Raw genomic sequence first — 14,977 nt, 5'->3', positions numbered from 1 at the left:
ACTTATGATCATGTGCGGATTGATTTTCAAAAATTTTCTTTCATGTTTTCTAGCAATTAAAAATGGACATTTAGACCTTCTTGCAGCTGAACACCTCCGCTCCCGCTTTTGATCATACATTGTCAGGCATTCGCATCTTGTCTTACCCGCTTTTTACAAAATTTAGTCGAACATTCACACCTTTTTGCAGCCGAACACAGTTTTTTGCAGCCGAATTTGGGCATTCGAACCTTTTCATACCCACTTTTTACCAACTATGGTCGGACATTCACACCGTCTTACAGCGGAACACCTCCGCTCCCTCTTTTGATGGTGCATGTTCGGGCATTCGAACCTTTTCTTACCCGCTTTTTACAAACTATGCTCGGACATTCAAACCTTCTTGTAGCCGAACACATCCACTCCTGCTTTTGATGATGTATGGTTGGGCATTCGAACCTACTTGTTGCCCGCTTTTCATTAATTATGGGTGGACATTCACACCTTGTCGCAGCCAAACACCTCCGCTCCCTGTTTTGATCATGTATGGTTGGACATTCGCACCTTTTCTCACCCGCTTTTTGCAAACTATGGTCGGCCATTCACAGCTTCCTCTCCACCATACTTGTATGGTGGGATATTCACACCCACTTGCATCCGAAGACCTCCGCCCCCACTTTTGTTGATATTTAGCCGATCATTCGCACCTTACCCGCTTTTGGCAAACTATGGCCTTCTTGCAGCCAAAAACCTCTGATCTCGCTTTTGATGATGTAAGGTTGGGCATTCAGACCTTGCTTCACCTGCTTTTCACCAAATATAGTCGGACATTCACACCTTCTTGCAGCCGAACACTTCCGCTCCACCTTTTAGTTTTCTATGGGGCATTCACACCTTTTTTTACACCGCATTTTATAAAAACACCACAGGAACACCGTATTGAGGTTTTGTTCTGACCGCTCATTCGGTGTCGCGTTTCTTTCAAGCAATTCTCCTGGTTAGCCCGCACTCGGCTCGCTCCCAGAGCCGTGTTAAAGTCTGCTTCGCATTCACTCTCTTTTCTCAGCAGATTAAAAGAAACTTCCATCCTGCACTGCTGTTTGCTTTTTCACAAGAGCAGAGGAGAGCGCACCGTTCCCAGCGGCACTGCAGTACCGGGTCGATGCTTGGAGTGAACGGAGCAAGCTCCTTTTTCAACTCCTATTGATAAAAATCCATTTAATATGTAGTCCTTGCATAGACATATCACATATTAAACTGATAAGTACAGATACTACACTTGATCTTAGCCAAAAGGCAGAGAAGCGATATCTGACCACTGGTTCACGTCCGAGGGCCCTTCCTGGCACAATGCGCACTTGTAGCGGTGTTCGTTTTATGGCCATAGTGTCACTTTGCACCTCCGCCCACCCGCTGCACTGAGCACTCTTCAACCCTTTTAAATGGTATAACTTTACACTACCGCACGCTCCAGCGAGCACCATTCAAGCAACATCGGCACAGTCGCAACAAGTAAGGCGACTCTACTCAGAGAAGTCACTCTGCACAGTAACAAGATTTCTTTTGCACAGACAGAAAGAGCTTCACGCGCAAAGGTAAAGCCTGCCAAAAATAGAAACAATTCATTAGTGCTGCTCTCCACGGAAGTCTTTAGTAAAAGGCGAAAGACTTGTACATTATGAAGAGAAACCAGTGTATGATTATCCATCACTGCAGGAGCAGGGCATCAGGCTAGTTGGCATAGCCACCTTCCCCATGGTGAGCTTTGCTTGGTTGAGACGCTTGCTCCCCCCCCTTGCTCCTTGGCTGACCAAGTAGGAACAATCGGGCCCTATTCGATGGCTGCCTTGTCTTTTACTCTGTGCAAAAGACAAGGCAGCCACAAACAACACGGGAACACCGTATTGAGGCTTTGTTCTGACTGCTCATTCGATGTCGCGTTTCTTTCAAGCAATTCTCCCGGTTAGCCCGCACTCGGCTCGCTCCCAGAGCCGTGTTAAAGTCTGCTTTGCATTCACTCTCTTTTCTCAGCAGATTAAAAGAAAGTTTCATCTTAGGCTCCCTGAAACTTCCATCCTGCACCGCTGTTTGCTTTTTCACCAGAGCAGAGAAGAGCGCACCGTTCCCAGCGGCACTGCAGTACCGGGTCGATGCTTGGAGTGAACGGAGCAAGCTCCTTTTTCAACTCCTATTGATAAAAATCCATTTAATATGTAGTTCTCGCATAGAGGACATATCAGACATTAAACTGATAAGAACAGATACTACACTTGATCTTAGCCAAAAGGCCGAGAAGCGATAACTGTCCACTGGTTCACGTCCGAGGGCCCTTCCTGGCACAATGCGCACTTGTAGCGGTGTTCTTTTTATGGCCATAGTGTCACTTTGCACCTCCGCCCACCCGCTGCACTGAGCACTCTTCAGCCCTTTTAAATGGTATATCTTTACACTACCACACGCTCCAGCGAGCACCATTCAAGCAACAACTTTGCACTCCAGCTTCGAACATCGGCACAGTCGCAACAAGTAAGGCGACTCTACTCAGAGAAGTCACTCTGCACAGTAACAAGATTTCTTTTGCACAGACAGAAAGGGCTTCATCCGCAAAGGTAAAGCCTGCCAAAAATAGAAACAACTCATTAGTGCTGCTCAATGTTGTACTTTGCAGTAAAAGAAAGAGCAAATCTAAAGTTTCAGGAATCCGAGAATAAGCTTACTTTCATGAGTTCTTCACGATTTCAGATTTTGCTATAAAATGAATTCCTTCACTCAAACTAAATTAAAACTGCTAAACCGCTAATCTGTTACATACAAGGCAGATGTCAAATTCACCGAAATAGGATCTAAGGGTATTTGGCCAATCGAGCTGTAGCAGCTTCGGTAAAAGAGTATAAGTTGAAGAGTTTGTGAATAAAGGTGTGCGCACACATAGTGAGTTGTAGGAAAATAGGCAGGGAGCAATGCCGGCTGGGGTATATGTTCTTGTATGTTGTCTGACTGTTTGATTTGAATGTGTTGTGTAAGTGTCCTGTTGAATGTTACATGTTTGGGCTTTGACACGCTTCACTGTGGTTGTTAACTGTGTGGTGTGTCCTGAAATGTTATATGTTTGGGCTGTGTGACATGCTTAATGCTTTTCAGTAGCAACCCACTTATTCATATATAGCAACTGACAACATAAGAAGTCCGGACATACTTTGATAGTAGTTGTAGAAGTATCCTTATTGATAATAGATAAACTAATTCATAGCGATAGAACAGTAGATGAACAGGTGCCTGCACATGTCTCATGAAAATAAAATGGGTGTATGATTGCTGACCGCAGAGCAATACTGCCAAACTTATGAGTTCTTGTGGCAAACTTGATTCAGTGTCTTGACGTGTATACGCTGTTTCGCTGACTTGTCACAAGAAACAAAGTGTGTTTGATAAGATCCGACCATTTTATTACGGGAGGATCAGTATGTATGGATTCTGATGTGACTGATAAACCCATTCGTATCTTAAGCATAATCTAATACGTGAGACAACGCCCTGGCACACAATCAAAAAAAAAAAGAGAGAGAGCGGTTTTGTGTCCCCACAGTCCATAATGTAGAAAAGAGAGAAAAAAGCCTTTCTGATTTGGTGTGTGTGCTCACAGTGCAGAGTGTAGAGAAAAGAGAGAAAAGAAAGCCGTTTTGGTGTCACGGGTGTTGTGACTTACACACACACATTTCTGAATTGAGAAAGGAAATTATTTTAGAGAAAGCACTAGAGTTTAGATCCCACATTTGTTGATAGGCATTCAATTAATTTTTCTTTTAATCAGTTTTAAAGTGAATACTAACTGAGAAATGAAAAAGGTGAAGAGTTTAGAAGCTTGGTTCAAGAGCAAAACTTGGTTTATGATCAGCTGAGTCTCTAAACAGAACAGCAAAGGGCTTCATCGAACATTTAAAAAAGATTCAGATTGTTAGAATATCCAGAATTTATAGGAATGGTGGTGATTACTCTTATTTTCTAGAATGGAAATAACTGCACCATGTCTGTTTTATGAATTTAAGGGGCTAAAAAGTTTTGTTCTCGTTTTTCTATGATTAACCGAATGTATGTGAGAGTCCAAACAGACAGAAGGGTTACGGCCGAGCGCTGGACCTTCCAAAAAAGATGAGACAGGCTGGACCTGTGCCATACTAGTTAAGACCTGCCTGTGGATAACAGGTTCTTTAAACTCTCACATACACAAACTCACACACGTTCGCACACATACACCCATTCACACACCTATTCTTGAACTTGCTGCAAGATTAAACATTTGCATTAACTGACTCCAGCAACTCTGAGTCTCATTGAGAGACTTTTCTCAACAATTGGGTCCTCAAACCAGATCTCAACGTTTTTTCCGCTTTCCAGGGTCGGAGCTGAAACCGTGCACGGGGGAGTCCAGTACTCCTAATGAAAGACCCCCTGCTGAATTGCGGTAATTAGGGGCCAGTGTCCACTGAAAGGGGGAAAAAGGGACGAGATCGTACTTTTGAATCAATGGCCAGAAGCCATTGGCAGTGCAGGCATCAACAATAATGGTGTTATTTCACCCATTAACACTTAAGGTACCTCATGCAGTGGCTGTGATATGGTTACTTAACAAAATATCTTTAGCAGACATCTCTCCTACATAACAGTTCTTCTTTCACAGCCACACCTTGTTGTCGAGAGATGTGCTACACTTAATCCATCCACACTGCTACCTACCCCACAGATGGAAAGCCTCATGATTGCATGTCAGAAATAACCATCAGTGTTTTACCCAGGCCAGACTTAACTGATATACGTTATGAAAATGCAGAAATAACTATATTTATTCAACAGGTCAAGCAAAAAACCCTGATGGCACAAATGCTACAGGATTTGCAGTAGTAACAGAAACTGAAGTTTTCTTAAAACAACCACTACCAAAAAATTACTCTGTTCAAGCAGTCGAATTGGTAGCTTTAACTGAAGCTTGTAAATTAAATAACAAAAAGGTTGTTAACGTTTACACTGACAGTCAGTATGCCTTCTCAACTGTACATGTGTTAACACAGCATTGGAAAAACAGGTATGTTGACATCCACAGCTAAATGTATAAACTACAAATATTTTAGCATTATTAGATGTTATTCAATTGCCATCTACAATAGACTCGTATGAATGACCGGAAGGAAAACCATACTGCCAAAGAATTTGTTTAAATATGCTGCAGTATTGAGCCACGGACCATGTCATGTCTCAACAGGAGGGATGGAAGCAATAATGAACAAGGTTTTTACAGCATATGGTTTTACTAATTATTGAATTTTTTTTTTAGAATAAATAAATGAATAAAGTTTTGTCTAGCAGGTCAAATATGTGCAAAATACATTCCACAGGGCAATCTAAGACCAAAACGAAGATAATTCCCTAAGCCAGTGTATCTTTTTCAACATATTTGTTTGTATTTCATTATTTCATTATTGTGTAGATTTCATTGAACTAAATTAATGTTAAGGGAAACGATTCTGCTCAGTGACAACAGAGGTTTTTACCAAATGGTCTGAAATATTTCCATGTGCACAAGCAGATGCACTCTCAGTAGCAAAATCACGCGTAAAATAACTCATTTCTAGATTTGAAATTCCTGAAAAGATCTTCAGTGATAATTTGACACACTTTGTAAACTATGTCATCTCACTGATGGCAAAGAACTTAAAATAGATCTTAGAAACCACTGTGATATAGAAGGTTTCGCTAACACATTGGAATTGTTTTACTATTTACATATGCATGTGCAGTGAAGAATTGCTTGCTGCTGATAAATGCAAAGAAGAACAGCTTACACATAGATGCTCACATATAGGCTGCTGAATGCAATGAAGACCTGCTTATCCAGTAAAGTTCAATGTCAATGTGTAATATTCAATTAGGATTTGCAAAACAGTGAAGTTAAACAATGAATGGGTCCATAGTCGGTATGAGAAGACTACAGGAATATTTACCTGGGTGTACGTTCAAACAGAGATGAGAAAATTGCGATAAATTATTGTTTGTTTGTTTGTTAGTATGTATATGAATGTTATGTGTATAAACTGTGTTGAGTTGTAGTTACTCAGTAGTGTCTCAGTGAAACAACCGACGGGGGAAGCCTTGCGGTGACAACAAAAGCAGTGTTTTACTGATCAGTCAAGTTGCTCCAGTGTACTCCATACAAACTGGTTGGCTACTGAAGGGATAGAAAATGGGGAATACTTGTTTTAAAGCAAACAAGGAATTAGATGGGAAAAATACATGTTTTAACGGGACCCAGACAATATTAGATAGATGTCGCCACTGAAGTAAAGAACATTTACGTGGGATGGTGTGAGGGTCCTCGTTTGGCTGATGTTCGCCGATATGCTCGCCATGCTCAGAACCAAGTTGAGACGCGTAAGACAACCAAAAGGGACAAGTGTGAAAAGGAGCTGCATTTGGCAGCCATGACCATGTATTACGCAGTTGGTGTAAACAGAGGACGAGGCCGAAGTCGAAGACGTGGACGTGTGGGAGAGGAGGTCAAAATGGGCCACGCCAGAGCTATGATCCGAATATTTGTTTTTACTGTGGCCAGACTGGACACTGGAAGAAGGACTGTCCACAGCTGAAAAGTGATGAAATTGGGCAAAAGACTGACTGAGGGTGGGAGGCAGGTTCTGGACGTCACGCGGCAGCGGAGCCTCCACTAATGGGTGATAGCACAAACACACTCACACATTTTTCCTGCTCTGTGTAGTGAAGAAACGCTTGCCGACTGTGATTCACGTAGTAAAGTTTTGCATGCTATTTCCGTCCTAGAGCAAAGATATTTCTCTCAGAATATAGGAACTTATGTTCATCAGTAGTGACGTCAGGGGAGTTTGATTGTCCTCCAAAGTTAAGTGGAAACCACGTTTACTGTATGTCTGCATCAGGCCAGGTTGTGAAGGAGAAAATGACAATGCCCATTGCGTGTTGTCACTCCCGATGAGCTCTCCTTCAAACACTCATTTTTGTTATCAGAGTTGTGTCCCATTAACCTGATGGGCTGTGATCTCATGTGTAAATTAGGCATTATTTTAACTTCTACACCAGAGGGTGTTAAGGTTATGTTACAGCCTGACAAAGTTTTCACAGCAGTGCAGTTTGATTCATCGGCACTTACATATGCTTATGAGTGGAAACTTCCCAGCTCTCCTTTTTCACAACAACTAGTGGAAGAAGCAAAAGTGTTAGTTTCACCCCTTTCTGATTTCATGCAACCTACTGATTTGCACTGCACATCACACATTTCTTTGGGGCCTGACAATGACTATGAGAAGAAGTGAAAAAATATGTGCGTCTACTTTATTGGCTGTGTCGCTCACTCCAGAGCACTTCGATTTTTTTAATGTTTGTGGTACTCGCCCTCACATTTCCTTGGCCAAACGTACACACTGGCAGTGACAAGGTGTGGGAGAGTTTGTTGCTACATGTCAGAAAGAAATGGAGTGGACCGTTTCACCTGCTGATCCAAATTTGATGTTTTCTGAACGATTGTCAGCATACAAAAAAACATTTTTGAGTACAATGCATTGTCAAAGAACTGTGGACTTAATTCCTACCACAGAATCACATTTTGAAGCATGTTTTTTATCTGAAACAGATTTGTCTTCGATACCCATGTTGCCTGAAGTGCCCAATGATCTTTGGGCTAAGAGCAAATATGATGTGGGGTTGATAAAAGGCTGTGAACCAGTAATTGTCACCCCTAAATCAGACTTTTGTCCATGTAAAAAACAATACCCTTTTAAGCCTGAAGCAATTAAAGGGATTAAACCTGTTTTTCAATCTTTTCAGAAAACAGGCGTTATTGTTCCTTTTGAAAATTCACCTGTGCTTACTCCATTGATTCCTGTTAAAAAGATTAAAGATGCTGGCCAGCCAGATGAATGGCGTTTTGTACAGGACCTCCAAGCGGTGAATGCTGCAGTTCAGCCACATGCTCCTACTGTGCCCAACCCACACACTATTTTGTCTCAAATTACATCAGATGCACAGTTTTTCTCAGTGGTTGACTTGTCGCCAGTGCACCCTGATAGCCCATTTTGGTTTGCTTTTTAGTTTGAAGGGAGATCTTGGACTTTTACCCGGTTATGCCAGGGGTACTGTGAAAGTCCCACTATTTACAATGCTGCCCTCAAAGCTAGTCTGGATTAACTTCAATCAACCACAGGCTCTGCTCTTTTGCAGTATGTGGATGACATCCTTTTATGTAGTCCATCTAAACAACAGTGTGAAAAAGACAGTGAATCTGTTGAAACATCTTCATTCTTATGGCCATAAAGCCAGCCTTTCTAATTTACAGTTTGTACAGGAGGAAGTCACCTTTTTGGGTCATGTGATTTCTAAGGATGGGCGCTCAGTTTCTCCTAAACGTGTTGCTGCAGTTCAGATCATTTCAGATCGTTACTAAAAAACAGCTTATGTCATTCTTAGGTATAACATCTTACTGCAGGAACTTTATTCCTAACTACTCTTTTCTCGAAGCTCTCTTAGGTGCTCTTATCCATGGTAAAGGCCTCCAGTCAGCTGATCGTGTTCCATGGACTCCTGAGGCTGAATCAGCCTTTAGTCAGCTTAATCTGGCTCTTCAAACAGCACCAACACTTGGCATTCCAGATCCTCATAAACCTTTCATACAGGCAGTTGATGAGAAGCATGGTTGTATGACATCTGTTCTTATGCAGGAACATGGGGCAGGCAAAGGCCAGTGGCTCATTTCTCAGCAAAACTGGACTCTGTGGCTGCAGGCCTGCCTGGTTGTCTTCGTGCTGTTGCAGCTGCAGAGAAAGCTGTCCTGGCCTCCCAAGATATTGTGGGCTACGCTAATTTGACTGTTTTGGTTCCTCATGCTGTTGCCATTATTCTTCTCGAGCAGAAAACTTCACATCTTTCAACCACTCGTTGGCTCAGATACACCTCTGTGATATGCCAAATGTCACTGTTAAACGTTGTACTGTTCTGAATCCTGCTACTTTGCTTCCGACTCCTGAGGATGGGGAGCCTCATGACTGTGAAGCTGTTTTGGAACAAGTTTGTACACCCCGACCTGATCTTTTAGAGACTCCTCTTCCAAACTCTGACATGATTCTTTTTGTAGATGGATCAGCTTTGCGTGATCCAGCCACAGGTACTAACTGTGTTTGGTTTGCAGTATGTTCTTCACATGACACTTTGTTGTCTGGTTCTCTTCCTAAACATTTCTCTGCTCAAACTACTGAGCTTATTGCACTTACTGAAGCTTGTAAGTTGGCAGCTGGTAAGTCTGTCACTATTTACACAGATTCCAGATATGCTTTTGGTGTTGTTCATGACTTTGGTGCGCTGTGGAAACACAGGCATTTCCTTAAATCAGATGGTAAAACTATTCTGAACTCCAAGCAGGTTTCTGATCTTCTTGATGCGATCCTTTTGCCTACAGCAATCTCGGTCTGTAAGTGTGCGGCTCACACTAACTCAGACGATCCTGTTGCTTGTGGCAATGCCAGAGCTGATGCTGCAGCTAAGCAAGCAGCTAAATCTTTTCCTGTTTTCGCTTCCCTCTCTTTGCAGGCAGAAGACTCCCTCACAGATCTCCATGCTTTGCAAACTTTTGCCTCTGCAGATGAAATTTGGTCCTCTGGATGCATTTGGTACTCTGTGGGTGCAACTCATATGGATGGTGTTTGGATGGGACCTGATGGTAAACCCTGTCTACCTAAACATTTTTTTCCTCATTTTTCAAAATTGACACATGGGTTGGACCATGTGTCAAAAGGGGGGATGCTGAATGCACTCACTGCTCAGTGGTTCACAAAAGGGTTCAGTTCATATGCGCAAAAATACTGTCAGTCATGTATGGTTTGTGCCACACATAATGTAGGAAAGGCATTACACACATCGCAAGTTGCACACCCTCCACCAGAGAAACCTTTTGAACATTTGATGATGGATTTTGTTGAACTCACACCAGCTGAAGGAAAGAAATATGCACTAGTAATAGTGGACGTGTTTAGTAAATGGGTTGAAGTTTTCCCTGCAAAACATGCAAACAGTAATGCAGTGACTAAAGCACTGCTAAACAGAAATCATTCCTAGATGGGGCATTCCAGAGAAGATCAGCAGTGATAATGGCACACATTTTGTAAACACTGCATTGACTGAGGTTGGTAAATTCCTGGGAATAAGCTTGCGCACACATTGTGCTTATCATCCACAGAGTGGAGGTGCTGTGGAAAGAGAAAATGGTACATTAAAGTCCAAGTTAGCCAAATGTTGTGAAGAAACAGGTCTGCCATGGACAAAAGCATTACCTATTGTGCTTACCTACATGAGAATGAGAATCAGAGCTCAAGTGAATCTCAGCCCATTTGAAATTTTATTTGGCAGACCTCCTAACCTGGGATTGGGACCTGTAACCAGACCCCTCCCTTCCACAACTGTTTGTGATGATGCTATGTTGTCTTACTGTCGAAACCTTTCCACTGTTCTATCTCAAGTTTCACAGGCAGTAAAAGCAGCCCTTCCAGCCAGAGAAAACACACCACTCCAACCAGATGACAGGTGGTGAAGGAACTTCGCAGGAAACATTGGAAGTCCAAACGTTGGCAAGGCCCGTTCCAGGTGCTACTGGTCACTCACACAGCTGTTAAAGTTGCAGAGAGAGCAACCTGGATTCATGCCAGTCACTGTAAGAAGGTACCAGAACCAACACTTCCACCCTGACATACATCAGCCTAACCAACACGCCCGGAAGGACAAAGATAAGAGTCAGCAGTAAAAGCTGTACTCCACCGGTGTGTTAAGTGCTAGTAACCTCTGACACCGAAGTATGAAACATCCTTACTGAGACCTGCGATGAAGGTGATCATACACATGCTGTGAACCATGGCAGAAACTGTTTGTTGTTTGTATTTTCTTATTTGTAACCAGCATGTGCACATTGTACACATTCGTCCTGTACAAACTGTAACTTAGAAAGGCTGGCTTTATGGCCATAAGAAGGAAGATGTTTCAACAGATTCACTGTCTTTTTCACACTGTTGTTTAGATGGACTACATAAAAGGATGTCATCCACATACTGCAAAAGAGCAGAGCCTGTGGTTGATTGAAGTTAATCCAGACTAGCTTTGAGGGCAGCATTGTAAATAGTGGGACTTTCACAGTACCCCTGGCATAACCGGGTAAAAGTCCAAGATCTCCCTTCAAACTAAAAAGCAAACCAAAATGGGCTATCAGGGTGCACTGGCGACAAGTCAACCACTGAGAAAAACTGTGCATCTGATGTAATTTGAGACAAAATAGTGTGTGGGTTGGGCACAGTAGGAGCATGTGGCTGAACTGCAGCATTCACCGCTTGGAGGTCCTGTACAAAACGCCATTCATCTGGCTGGCCAGCATCTTTAATCTTTTTAACAGGAAACAATGGAGTAAGCACAGGTGAATTTTCAAAAGGAACAATAACGCCTGTTTTCTGAAAAGATTGAAAAACAGGTTTAATCCCTTTAATTGCTTCAGGCTTAAAAGGGTATTGTTTTTTACATGGACAAAAGTCTGATTTAGGGGTGACAATTACTGGTTCACAGCCTTTTATCAACCCCACATCATATTTGCTCTTAGCCCAAAGATCATTGGGCACTTCAGCCAACATGGGTATCGAACATGGGCATTGTCATGTTTCAGATAAAAAACATGCTTCAAAATGTGATTCTGTGGTAGGAATTAAGTCCACAGTTCTTTGACAATGCATTGTACTCAAAAATGTTTTTTTGTATGCTGACAATCGTTCAGAAAAGATCAAATTTGGATCAGCAGGTGAAATGGTCCACTCCATTTCTTTCTGACATGTAGCAACAAACTCTCCCACACCTTGTCACTGCCAGTGTGTACGTTTGGCCAAGGAAATGTGAGGGCGAGTACCACAAACATTAAAAAATCGAAGTGCTCTGGAGTGAGCGACACAGCCAATAAAGTAGGCGCACATATTTTTTCACTTCTTCTCATAGTCATTGTCAGGCCCCAAAGAAATGTGTGATGTGCAGTGCAAATCAGTAGGTTGCATGAAATCAGAAAGGGGTGAAACTAACGCTTTTGCTTCTTCCACTAGTTGTTGTGAAAAAGGAGAGCTGGGAAGTTTCCACTCATAAGCATATGTAAGTGCCGATGAATCAAACTGCACTGCTGTGAAAACTTTGTCAGGCTGTAACATAACCTTAACACCCTCTGGTGTAGAAGTTAAAATAATGCCTAATTTACACATGAGATCACAGCCCATCAGGTTAATGGGACACAACTCTGATAACAAAAATGAGGAGGAGAAGGAGAGGAGAGCTCATCGGGAGTGACAACACGCAATGGGCATTGTCATTTTCTCCTTCACAACCTGGCCTGATGCAGACATACAGTAAACGTGGTTTCCACTTAACTTTGGAGGACAATCAAACTCCCCTGACGTCACTACTGATGAACATAATTTCCTATATTCTGAAAGAAATATCTTTGCTCTAGGACGGAAATAGCATGCAAAACTTTACTACGTGAATCACAGTCGGCAAGCGTTTCTTCACTACACAGAGCAGGAAAAATGTGTGTGTGTTTGTGCTATCACCCATTAGTGGAGGCTCCGCTGCCGCGTGACGTCCAGAACCTGCCTCCCACCCTCAGTCAGCCTTTGGCAAAATTTCATCACTTTTCAGCTGTGGACAGTCCTTCTTCCAGTTTCCAGTCTGGCCACAGTAAAAACAAATATTCGGATCATAGCTCTGGCGTGGCCCATTTCGACCTCCTCTCCCACACGTCCACGTCTTCGACTTCGGCCTCGTCCTCTGTTTACACACACTGCGTAATACATGGTCATGGCTGCCAAATGCAGCTCCTTTTCACACTTGTCCCTTTTGGTTGTCTTACGCGTCTCTACTTGGTTATGAGCATGGCGAGCATATCGGCGAACGTCAGCCAAACGAGGACCCTCACACCATCCCACGTAAATGTTCTTTACTTCAGTGGCGACATCTGGCATGAGGCCTTTAATTATTGCATCGCAAACTGTGGCCTTCTCTCAGCCAAACACCTCTGATCTCGCTTTTCATGATGTAAGTTCCTGCGTATGCTGCCGCTTACCTGGATGACGTCATCATCCATAGCAACAGCTGGGCGGAGCACGTTCAGCAGATGGCGGCAGTGCTGGAGTCACTGCGGCAGGCGGGGCTCACGGCCTACCCAAAGAAGTGTGCAGTTGGATGGAGGGAGGTACGGTATCTGGGGTACCACTTGGGCGGCGGACAGGTGCGTCCACAGGTAGACAAGACAGCAGCGATTGCAGCCTGCCCAAAACCTAAGACCAAGAAAGAGGTGAGGCGGTTTTTGGGGCTGGCCGGATATTACCGGCGATTTATTCCCAACTTCGCGGAGCTGACCAGCCCTTTGACCAACCTTACCCGAAAAGGTGCCTCTGATCCGGTCCGGTGGACGAAGCAGTGCCAGGTGTCACTTGAGAGGGTAAAGCAGACCCTCTGTGGGGAGCCTCTTCTCCACACACCTAACTCCTCTCTCCCATTTGTCCTGCAGACTGATGCATCGGGAAGGGGGTTGGGGGCTGTTCTGTCCCAGCAGGTGCGGGGCGTTGACCGCCCAGTGCTTTACATCAGCCAGAAACTATCCGAGAGGGAGACCAGATACAACACGGTGGAGAGGGAGTGCCTGGCCATCCGGTGGGTGGTCGGCGCTCTGCGGTATTACTTGCTGGGGCGCCCATTCACCCTTTGCTCGGACCTTGCTCCCCTCCAGTGGCTCCACCGAATGAAAAATGTCAATGCACGGTATGTCAATCCGCTGGTATCTGGCACTACAGCCTTTTAAATTCAAAGTGGTCCATAGGCCGGGGGCACAGATGGCGGTGGCCGACTTCCTTTACAGCTCGCATGGTGAGGTGGGGGGGGGGGGGAGTAGGTTCGGCCGGACCGCTCCCCGGCCAAGGTCAGGCGGTGGAGGTATGTGGAGGGGGCGTGGTGCATCAGCTGCAGGAGAGAGCTGTGGAGAGAGCTCTGGGGAGCAGGACTAGGTGAGTGATTAGTACACCGGCAGTCACTTGTCTAATCACTCTCCTCTTTAAAAAGCTCAGAGCTGTAAGGAGGATTGAAGTGGAGTCGGCAGCACGAACCGGGAGGGAAGGCCTGCGAACGACTCCACATTCATGAAAAAGGGTTAAATAAACTATACGTTGAACCGTCCTCTGTCTCTGAGTCTCTCTGAAAGAACCCGCAGTGGCAACAGGCCGCCTCAATGTGCAATTATTAAAGACAGTAAAGGACGATCTCTCTCGTTGGAAGTCCTTACCTATATCACTTATGGGGAGAGTTACAACCATTAAAATGATGATACTACCAAAAGTTAACTATCTGTTCTCAACGATCCCCATAAAACCACCTGCTACTTGGTTTAAGTCACTAGATTCATGCATCTCTAAATTTCTGTGGAAAAACAAACCACCACGTATTAGTTTAAAAACCCTACAGAAGACCAAGGACAGGGTGGATTAGATTTACCTAATTTTCAGCACTATTCCTTAGCCAATAGGTTACAGTATATATCAAAATGGTTTAAACCTAGCCCAATAGATGAACATGGATAAGTATAGAACAAGCATTGTGTGATAATCTGGAAATCTCTGACCTGCCACTTATTAGTCAAAACGTGAAAAATCACAAATGTTTCAAAAGCATTAACATCAGCACCTCTCTGACAGCCTGGTGGGAATTTCTTAAAATAACAAAGTCTTCACTTGTCCCGTGTAAGCTTACACCCATCTGGAACAATCCTGACATCCTGCAAAACAAATAAATGCTAAACTTTACTCTGTGGAAGATCAAAGGAATCAAACATCTGGAACATATAATCCAAAATGGACATTTTATTTCATTTGATGAGCTCATATCACAACATGAGATAGGCAGCAATAAATTCCTAGAA

At 43.6% G+C, this 14,977-nt stretch overlaps 3 non-coding genes across 3 annotated transcripts; all 3 read right to left on the bottom strand.

The window, feature by feature from the left end:
- Nucleotides 1–1,100: 1,100 nt before the first annotated feature.
- Nucleotides 1,101–1,288, bottom strand: LOC140320543 (U2 spliceosomal RNA). Its single transcript, XR_011918380.1, has one exon. It is a non-coding gene; the product is annotated as a U2 spliceosomal RNA (small nuclear RNA).
- A 272-nt stretch (nt 1,289–1,560) lies between these two features.
- LOC140266075 (U5 spliceosomal RNA) lies at nt 1,561–1,677 on the bottom strand. The gene has a single exon (XR_011906743.1). It is a non-coding gene; the product is annotated as a U5 spliceosomal RNA (small nuclear RNA).
- A 411-nt stretch (nt 1,678–2,088) lies between these two features.
- LOC140320336 (U2 spliceosomal RNA) lies at nt 2,089–2,279 on the bottom strand. The gene has a single exon (XR_011918194.1). It is a non-coding gene; the product is annotated as a U2 spliceosomal RNA (small nuclear RNA).
- Nucleotides 2,280–14,977: the final 12,698 nt, after the last annotated feature.

Source organism: Leuresthes tenuis, unplaced genomic scaffold (assembly GCF_036924035.1).
Source record: "Leuresthes tenuis unplaced genomic scaffold, fLeuTen1.0.hap1 SCAF_12, whole genome shotgun sequence".
Classification (NCBI taxonomy): Eukaryota; Metazoa; Chordata; class Actinopteri; order Atheriniformes; family Atherinopsidae; genus Leuresthes; species Leuresthes tenuis.
This window is presented reverse-complemented; position numbering and strand designations above follow the sequence as displayed.